The sequence below is a fragment of the Tasmannia lanceolata genome, unplaced genomic scaffold, assembly GCF_043159265.1.
Source record: "Tasmannia lanceolata isolate RefF3 unplaced genomic scaffold, GAP_Taslan_0.1 ptg000007l, whole genome shotgun sequence".
NCBI classification, from domain to species: domain Eukaryota; kingdom Viridiplantae; phylum Streptophyta; class Magnoliopsida; order Canellales; family Winteraceae; genus Tasmannia; species Tasmannia lanceolata.
This window is the reverse complement of record NW_027518684.1, coordinates 23,250,468-23,261,333: the sequence shown is the minus strand read 5'-3', so window position 1 is coordinate 23,261,333 and position 10,866 is coordinate 23,250,468.

The window sequence follows — 10,866 nt, the reverse complement described above, 5'->3', positions numbered from 1 at the left end:
GCACTACGTACCTCGTGAAAGATGATCAAGCCAACGTAGTTCAGAAGTAAACTTTCCTAATACGCTCCTAAAACTCAACACTTTAGATTTTTTTAAGGTTTTTGATGTTTTCAAATGTTTTTTAAGTTTTAAAGTTCTAATGCTTTTGAGTTTTCAAATATTCTAATGTTTTTGGACCTTTAAATGATTTCAATGTTCTTGCGATTATAAATGATTTCAATGCTTATGGATTTTAAAATTTCAAATACTTTCACCCTTTTGGTCAAAGGCCAAAGGGAACACACAAAACAACACCCTAGGGTAAAACCCTTAGTGTAAAGGGGAAATCCCAAAGCGACAAACTAGTATCCCAAAACAAGATGTACAATCCACAAACAAATAAACAAGTGTCCCAAGAACAATGAAAATGATCTAAGATCCCAGGTAAGTAAAGCTCTAATAAGATTGAGTTAGTCCCTGACCAAGATGAAGTAACAACTCTAAAGAAGAAATTCGTAATTAACAACACTAAAGAGGTGGTGCAAATGAGTCAGAGACTCTCTAATAACACTACCAAAACGAGGGCAAATAAGTCAAAGACTGCTAATAACATTACCAAGAATGGAGTAAAAGTAAGTCAAAGACTCGCTAGAAAAGGGGATTATTCTAACTTGAGGCTAGGTAAGCCTCCTAAAGGGAAAATTCTCTAAATGAGATAAGGCTTGCCTCCAAATAAGGCTCTACAAATGAGGCAATGCATGCCTCCTAGACACAAAGGTGGGCTCCAAGTATCCCCATCATCGCCCTAAGCAAGGTCAGGGCAACTAAAAAGACTAAGTTAGTCCTTCACTTATGAGGGTGTTCCACAAATGAGGCTAGAGAAGCCTCCTAAAAGGGTGAACTCTATAAATGAGACAAAGCTTGTCTCCTATGTGCGGAAATCCCTCAAACCCTGCAAAGACCCTAAGATAGGAAAAATGATAGGAAGGACAAGGGATTGGCTTAAGAAACATTCCGTCATCGCCTGAACCCGAAGGAGCATCCCTAAATTCTAAAGAAGATCTCAACCACGAATAAAATCTCTAAGACTCTGAAAGGGGTCTTGCATCCAAAGAAAAAGATTTTCGCTAATCAGGCTCGTGAAATAAGAGCTAAACCAGTTATTACCACTATGAGACAAATGTGCTAAGAAAGAAATGGACAGGTTAGGCATAATCACTAAGCCATGGAGAAACCACTATTGAGAAAGCTAAATGAGCATTATTTTCTTTTAATAATTGCAATCAGTCTCTATGCCGAATGAGGAACTAATGAAATCAACAGATGACCCCCAAATGACCACAGGACTGCGAACTGAGACCAATAAGTAATTGGGTTGATAAAGTAAATCCACTCAAGGAGCAGCTACTTAGAAGCCCGATGACTTTCTATCCAAATTTCAAATGCATAAACACAGTACTAAGGGGACACTCACATAATCTTCAAGTTCAAAGCACGAAATGCGTACAGTGTTAGGCTTCATTCATAAATTCCAAGACAAGAGAAAGGTCTATGCATATGTGAACCTAGACATGCAAAGAAGTTTTGATAGCGTTTTGACATATGGTTAACAGGAGGAAGCAAGCTTTTGCTGCGATGCTATTCATGACCCAATACAATTTAATCTCTTATGCCCCAGACGGCCAAAAGGACAATATAAGCTTGCAAATTATTAAAGCATTGTACTGGAAAGTGAAAAGGCAAAATAATTTTGTAAATTGTTAAAGCATATAACTGCTAACATTTTAAAACAGGGGCTGATATATTCAATATAAGCAAGTACTCATGAAAATCAATTGCGTGAATGGGAAGCGATATAGTAAGTCCATTGTCAAAACATAGGGGAAAAAATCAGTCCCTTGTAGCCTTTCCATGGAGATAATAACCCTACAACCATAGTCTTACAATCGTAGTACCTCATTTTGCCTTTCACTCATTAGCACAGCCATGTGAAACTACTTCTATACTTCCCAATATGGGGGCTCTAATGAACCAATTTAAGTAAAAAGGACAAGACAATTTTGTGGAGCTACTAAAACTTGTTAGTGCTAATATCACAAGCTTGTTACTTTATCGATAGCTACACTAAATCCTCCATGCCCCTTTATTATTACATTAGAAGTCACCACAATTCTCAGCCAATTTAAATGGGAAAGACAAGCTACTATGAAAATTGGAAACGGATTGGAGAAGAGATACCCCAACTACTAACAGTGAGTGCTAGAGACTTGGATCAATGGTACGATCCGACCCTCTAAATTTCAAAGATTCCATTAGAGCATGAGTAGTAGAGATACCCCAAACTACTAGTATACCCAAAGAAATTGCAAACACTGATCTCATCAAACCAATTATATTTGCATTCTAAACATAAACCAAGGAAGAAGATGGATATTACATGTATTGTTGTTTGAAGTAGAATTGAGATTAATTCCAACAAAATTCTTCGCCAACACCGCACAAGATAGCCAATTCCCTTAATGAACTCCACGTCACTCTCCCTCTGTTTTCCTCGATGTCTCTCCCTGTTTTATGGTGATGGAGACGGCCAGTACAGAGCTTTGGGGCTGCTGTTGTGGTGGTGGTTGATGGTGAAAATAGTGGTGATGCTTATTTGGTAGAAGAGGGTTTTAATGGTGGCTAGAAAGGAAAATGAAGTGGGTTTAGGGTGGAGATGATGATGGGGTACTGGTTTTGATAGAAAAGGTGTAATGAAATGGGGTTTTGTTATGGGTAAAGGAGGGTTTAGTAGGGATTGATTTGGGTGGAAGTGATGGCTCGTCCTTTTGATGAAGATGGCGATGGCAGGGTAATTGGTCGAAGATGGGGACGGATTGTAGAGGTGGTTTTGGGGAGAAGATGGGGTTGAAGATGGTGAAGGTGGGGTAATAGGGAATGATGAAGAGGGCTTTGTAATGGATTTGGCAGAAATGGGCTGAGGGATGCAAATGGGGTTCGTGAAGAGGGTTTGAGGGAGAAGATGATGGTGGAGATGGGGAGCTTGGCCGGATTCCGGCAATCCGGCCGGAGAAGAAGAATCACAGGGGAAAAGTGATTAGAGTTTGGGGAAAAAAGAGATAGGGTTTGATCATCTCTCTCTCTCTCTCTCTCTCTCTCTCTCTCTCTCTCTCTGTGTGTTACTCTGCTAGGGTTTCACCCAAACAAATGAAGAAAATGAGATGTGGGTGGTGACGATGGGGGCTACTACGGTAGTGGTGGTAGAGATGAAAGTAATGATGGATGAAGCGAAGAGGCCACGGTGGTCGGGGGTAGGATTGGATCTCCGAATGAAGGTAGAGGTGGGTTTTTTCTTTTAAACGAATGAACTTCCCCTCCTCTCTCTTGGTAGCTGCAAAATCAGGCTCCCCTGTTGGGAGAAGAAAATGAAGAGAATCCCCTCCCACAAACCCTAATTCGTTTGGGTTTTAACAAACAAAATGATATATTCAGCCCACCTTTTACTCCTTTGGACAGCCCCATTTATCTAGATGCATATAGGAATTGGTAAGGGCACCATCTTGCTTTGATAAGCTACCCTCATTTGAAAATGATATATTTAGACCCTTTTTCTTCCCTTGGACAAACTCACTTAAATGAATAAAATGAATCATTTACTCCCCTATCTTTTTCTCGGACAGCCCTTTGAATGTATTTATGACCATTTGTTTGCACTTTTTAGGGGCGGTCCACAATAAAAGGAAAATGATATATCTGCTCCCTTTTCTCGCTCAGGACATCCTCCTTTTCACTTTAAATGAAGGAAATCATTTCAGCATAACCATGGTTCAATATCTGCAATGACTCAATTTGTCTCTTCTGCTTTAATATAGCTTACAGATTGATATAGGCACTCCCATGTTCAATAATGCACCCCTCTTCTGCCTTCTGGAATTTACACAAGGATTAATCTTTCGGGACTCAGGTTGACTTTAAGGCACCTGCTCAACTTCGGAATTTTATTCGGTTTTGAAAATTAGGGTTCCGTCAAAATGGGGTGTCTACAGTAACATGCTCTAATGAAGAAAGAATAGATATAAGATCAATAATACCACCATCCACACTCGTACATTTAGGGTCTTCAACCCTCTCAGAATCTGCAAAAGTTTGGTCTTCATGGAATACAACATCTTTGCTTTTGACTATCTTCCCCTTTTCAGGATCCCATAGTCTGTATCCAAATTCCTTATTCCATAGTCCACAAATATGCACGGAGTAGCTTTATCATCAAGCTTTAACTTTTGCTCTTTGGGACGTGAGCAAAAGCTTTACACCCAAACACCCTCAAATGAAAGTAGAAAATATCTTTTCCTGTCCACACTCTTTCTGTAATTTCAAAATCCAACGCAGCTGAGGGAAACCTGTTAATTTAGTAACAAGCTGTGTGAACTGCTTCACCCCAAAATGACTTTGGCAACTTAGCCATCTTCACCATGCATATGATTGTGTCATTAATAGTGTGGTTCATCCTCTATGCCGCCCCATTAAGCGGTGGAGTACCAGGAGCTGTCTTTTCATGTCTTATGCCATGTTTAGAACAATAACCTTTAAACTCATTTGATATTTACTCTCCCTCGTTATCAGTACAGAGGCACTTCAAAGGTTTTCCTATCTCTCTTTCTACCATGATAAGAAATCTCTGAAAACATTAGAAAACCAGGTCTTTTGTTTTCAAAAAATAAACCCACACTTTCCTGGATGCATTGTCAATAAAAGTGACAAAATATCGATTGCCACCTCAAAGGGACCACACACATCATAATAGACCATATTTAAAATATCAAATTTTCTTTCTGATGTGTAACAAAAGAGACTGTCAAGCCCCCGACCCGGACCCTCGGAACACATGGCAGGCGTCGTACGCTAGCTAGGCGAACCCAGCAAGCGTGCAAGGATTCTGAACAGATAATCATCCAGATAAGTATAGTAAAAACATAATATCCATAAATAACTAAGAGACAGGTGTAGACACCCAATTTTGTCAAGGTGGAACTAATGTTAGGTTGTCGTGAGGAAGAGTCTCATGGCGAGTCCAAGAGCCCCTGTTCTCTTTCTCTCGGTCTCTCTCTTTGGTTCATGAAACGGGTAGGATTTCTCAACAACGAATTTGTCCCAGAGTTATAACAAAAAACCTTGTCTTTACACGGCATCCGATTTTACGGCACAGCCAAAAGCCTGTGGAGAAGTCCTTTGAGTAAAAAACATTTGTTTTTACCCAAAAACACTTCACACCAAAACCAACTCGCAAGATTAGACTTGTCGGATTCTCCTTGCAATAAGGAATCCAACGGATTTGACCGCGTACGGTTTGGAGTCCAAACGAACAAACTATGGTCTTTCGAAGTTCCAAAAAACCCCAAAAAATCAAGTTTTTGGACCAAAATACCCTCCCAGGCCAACATAGAATTTCGCAAAAGAATTTCACAGATTGCGAAATTCTTGCCGACCTGACACTGACACCAATGTGTCAGGTGTAATTTCGCAATCTGCGAAATTGGCTTTTTCCAATTTCGCAGATTGAGAAATTGATTCGCAATCTGCGAAATTCCTCCCAAATGCTATAATAGAGGAGGGGGTAAAGTAAAATCAGAATTCAACTGATTTAGATTTTAATCAAGATAGAATTCAACCAGAGAGGTTTTGGTTTTAAGTTTTTACTGGTTTAGAATTAGATTTGTTTAGATATAAAACCTCTAATTCTTTGCTTTTCAAACTCTCTTCAAAGGAGATTCTGTCCAGAAAATCCTAGCTTCTTTACTTGAGAGAGAGAAAGTAGAGAAATTTTTAGGGAGCTCACACTGGGCGTTGGCATTCTGCCGAATTTCCGAAGACTCAGAGCGACACCCTCCAAATAGCGTTGTTGTTTTGCAGAATTTTTGGAGAACCCGAAGCCCCTTCGTCCGATTAGCGTCATTGTTCTGCCGAATTTTCAGAGAATAGCGCTGTTGTTCTGCCGAATTTTCGGAGAACACGAAGCTACATCATCCAACTAGCGCCCTTACGCCGCCGACTTTTCGGAAAGCATCCTCGCTCTTTTAGTAAAATTATATTTATTTCCCTGCCTTCTGCACTTCTGTTATAAAATCCGTTGTAGGGTAGTTATGGGATCTAGGGCTCCTTTTGCCATGGGTCATGTAACGTAAATCCCTCACGTCTCTTTGTAAATAGGGCTACGTTCCCTCTCCTTATCCGACCACTACTTCCTGTAACACCATAGACAAAAGAGACAGAGACGAGAGCCCTGGTGCTCCACAGCGTCGGACAAACGGAGGGAATCAGAAACCAAGTATTTTCTTTCCTTTGTGCCTTGTCATTTCCGTTTGTTTTTAGTTATCCTGATTAAGGTCAACTGCGAGATCCTCCCGGGACTCGAAATATGCAGTACATGCCCTCAATCAGGATAACGCCCAAACCAAATTTTCTTCTTTTCTTTGCAAATCCACTTCATTTACACACAGGAATTAAGCCTAACCGTAATAAAGGATAAAAATTAAAGGTTTCTGATAAATTTCTCCAAAACTACAGAATTAAGTCAAGAGACCGGGTTTACTAGGGCATGAAGGGTGCCTAACACCTTCCCCGAATGTAACCATAACCCTTACTCAGATTTTTGTAAGGACCAAGCCTTAACAAAAAAGAGCAAAATTATGGGTTCTAGGACCGACCTAGAGTACAACTGCGGTTACTACTCTATCAATGAAACTCAGATTCTATTCACGTTTCATCAGAAAAGCAGATACGGGTCCTAGGCCCTAATCTAGGTGGCGACTCTGAAACTCTATTTCTTGTGAAATCCGGTATTCGATCCCGAGTTCACAAGAAACCCAGACAAACGAACTCTCCCACTCTTCAAAAGAGCACCCGACGTGGTGATCTCACGCTTCACAGAAGAGCGAGCAAGGCGGGAAAAAACTGGCTCCCACAACAGGAAATAAAAGAAACTTTCTTTCATTTACACAACCTCTCAGGTTCTATACACAAACAAAAAATAAATGCAATGTACAAGCCCATACTAACTCTAGTATGGTCACACTCTCACTGCCTCCCCAAGCCTCGCAAACAGAAAACTACTCCGGATCTAAAATGTGCAACATCGAGCACATTAGCAAATAGCTAGTAAGCAAAATAATAATCTAGCAGTATATCAAAATATGTTACTAGTTTGTATCATATACATATTATTTCATATCATTTTCAGTTATACTTTCATATTTAAAGCCCGTAGGCACAAATAGAGATGTTATTTATGTTCAAAGCCAATAGGCGAACATAGTTATATAACTAGAATTATAGAACACATAAGCATAGCGCTTGTAAGCAATACAATAATTTACCAGTGTATAATTATCTTGCTACTTCCCAGTAAATAAAGAGTATATATCATATCAGAACTGGGCCAATAATATGGCACTATCAGAACCAGAACTAGAACTATAATCAAAATCAAAATCAAAATCACAATCACAATCAGAATCAGAATAACAACCAGATCAGAATCACAACCAGATCAGAATCATATTCATAATCATATGAAGATGTATATATGTATATATGCTCATAATCAGAATCAGAATCAGATGCAAATGCTTATGTATGTATGTGTATGCAAGATGTATATATACCAACATATACTAACTGATATTAATACATAAGCTAACTATGTTGTCTCATACCAGAATAGTTAGCTCACATATTTATACAGAACAACACACGCACACACACACACACACACACACACACACACACACACACACACATATATATATATATATATATATATATATATACAGCATAATACATATATATCAACCAATATTAGATCATTAAGATATTACAAAGCTACATAGAGATATCAGTCAACACGAGATCATTAAGATCTCATAGAGCATTATCACTAATCAAATGAAACTAGAAAATCTCCAAGCAATATCACTCCAGAAACTAAGCCCCCACCTCGCCGTTCGCCTTACGAGGATCAAAATCTGAAAATTGTTATAACCACAGTCAACTAAAAGCTCAGTACATAATAACATGCTACTCTAAGTGTAGGTCTAAGCATGCCAAGGCTCAAAGAGGTCAAACAAATAAGGTCAAGACTGAATATCTCATACATAAAGACTGGGTTTCACTATAAGCAATGGTACATATAATATAGAAAACTGAACAGAGGGTGCAATATGAGCTAAGGAATATTGGAACAATGATCAATGCAAAAGAGTGTCCAGAATACAAATTGACGTCGAGATCATCGGCTAAGGCCAGAAGGCGCGTTATTGCTTACACCGCCCACCCACCTATAGTGTTGGAACTAATTCCTCAAAAGTTAGATACTTGTCGACAGGGCCAACGTTCATTCCCACAGATGGGATCCAAAAGTCCAGTGTACTATACCCACAGTTGGGTCCAAAGTTGCCAAGTGTTTTACCCCCATATGGCAGGGCTCAGTAAAATCCCAAGCCTCTACAAAAGTGTCCAGTACAGAAAATGAAATAGAGGTCTATATCAAATAGTATCAAATACTCCATAAGGTGCAGAACAATGCTCAACGAAGATTTTCACAAAGTTTCAAAGGTTCATGCTAGGGGTAGAATAAACATAATCATAACAAAAGCGGAAATCAAAGTGATTCATAGGTTGCAAAACAAAACTAAACGAAGGTATCCACAAAGGTTTGAAGGTTCGCTTTATAGGTAAGATAAATTGAGTCATGGTAAATGTAGAAATCAGAATGATCCATAGGGTTACAAAATAAGCATGCTAGACCCAAGATAATTTCTGAAGTAGTATAGTGAAAATACAAATACACAAGTCTTGATGGTAACAGTAGATGGAAATGAATAGGGTTAATGAATCACCCAAAGTAGTACGTTATTACGTACCTCAATACCGAACGTCTTCCTTCAAATTCACCTTAAGGATCAGTCACCTAATCCAAACAAACCATATTCATTACTTAATGGGCTTAGCAATGTAAGCCAAAACACATAAATCCGAACTCTAAATCCAAAACAAATCTTGCAAAATCCCGAATGTTCAGTCGCCCTACCCCAAACCTTCGGGCGTCTGAACCCCACCTTCGGGCAACCCTTTAGGCGCCTCTGAGACATCCTCCAAAAGAAATGCTCTCGGGTTTCTCAAATCCAGCATGTTCGGGCACCCGACTTAGGCCATTTTGGAGTCCGAACCGTTATTCCGAAGTCGTGGGGCAGGGTTTTCTCTCAAAGACGCGAATTCACATATTTTTACCTAATTTTTCTCAAACTCTTTAAAATCGTTACATGATTAATTCTTCTCCGATTCAAGTATGGTTGGATTCGTTGGACTCTGCAAGGAGAGAGGAATCCATCAAACCCAACTCTATGGTCAGAAAAATCATCGAACGAAAATCGGAGAAAGATCTAGTGCCCAGGTCAAAAGTCATGGAAATCAAATGCTAATGGTCAAAACAGATTGCTCTTGGGTTAGCTGGGGATCCAAAAACTAAGTGAACCCTAAGGAATCCGAGATCGAACATGGAATCAACCGATCACTTCCCAATATCAAAATCAAATATTTTAAATCAACACTATTCCTCTTTTAGGGTTCTTTAATACATAAAACCAACTTAAGGCGAGGATCTTACCTTGATTTGCGTCCTCTGATCACAGAACTTGATTCTCCTCTTCTCCCGCATGAAAATCTTTTCCTTGGGCTGAACACGAAATGTTTAGGGTTTGTTTAACTCCATAAGACTCACAAAAACTGTATATATCGGCTTTCATAAGAAGCCCTACTCTCTAATTATTTCTGAAGACAAAAATGCCCCCCCCCCGGCCTCCCTCTACAAGAGGAGATGAATTTTCGTATAGGGGGGTATTTCAGCAGGTGAGCACACAATAACTTATTCCAAAAGAATGCAAGCAAGCTTTAACTTAGGGCTGGCAATTTCACCCGCGAAAGCGGGGATCCGCCCCGCCCCGCTTGCGGAGGGGATTCCCCGATTTGAGCGGGGAAGGGTTGGATCATCCTATGCCTATGGTAGTATGGTGTGCCCATCAAATGCACGGTTTGGATCTTCCTATGGTATGGCACGTACAATACTTTTTGGCAAGTGGGATTGGGAATTAGGGATCTGCTAGGGACTATCGATCAATTAAATGAATCTGAGAGCAACTATCTATGTCCCCAGGTTAATAAAATGAATAAGACAAAATCTTAGCCTGTGTGGGTTTTGTGGCTACTCTCAGATGCAACAGCCAAGCCGCAACATGCCTGAAGTGATTGTCCCTGGCAAATCTTTAGTTTTAAACCTAACATTTAACAAAGTAAAGTGATTGTCCCCGAATGATGCGGGGCGGGGAAGGTGAGGGGATGGGGATTAGATATTCCCTGTGGGGAGGGGAGGGGGATTCCCCATGATCCCCGCAGTGGGGAGGGGAAGGGGAGGGGGGAAATTCCCTGCAGAGGGGAAGGGGTAGGGGACCCCAACATCCGGCCCCGACCCGCCCGTTGCCAGCCCTACTTTAACTCCAATTCGGTCATCCAAACCATGCAAAATCCCAAATAGCCTTCATATGACTTTTAACATGTACTTGGTAGGCACCTTTCAAACTTGGATCCCATGGACCAAACACATAACTCACAATATATCAAATGGCATAAAAGCCGTAAAACACAGGGGACACAGAAGGAGTATCATGTAAAAGAAAACAGGATGAAGGAAGAATTTATGCAAAAGAAGGGAACGAAAAACTAAGATTTTGGCTTTTAGAAGGTCAAGGATTGCTGCAAAACATACATTTCATTTGGTACCGGAACCGGGGGTTCCTACCTACTACGGCAGAAGGAAATAAAATTTCTCTGCAAAACTTG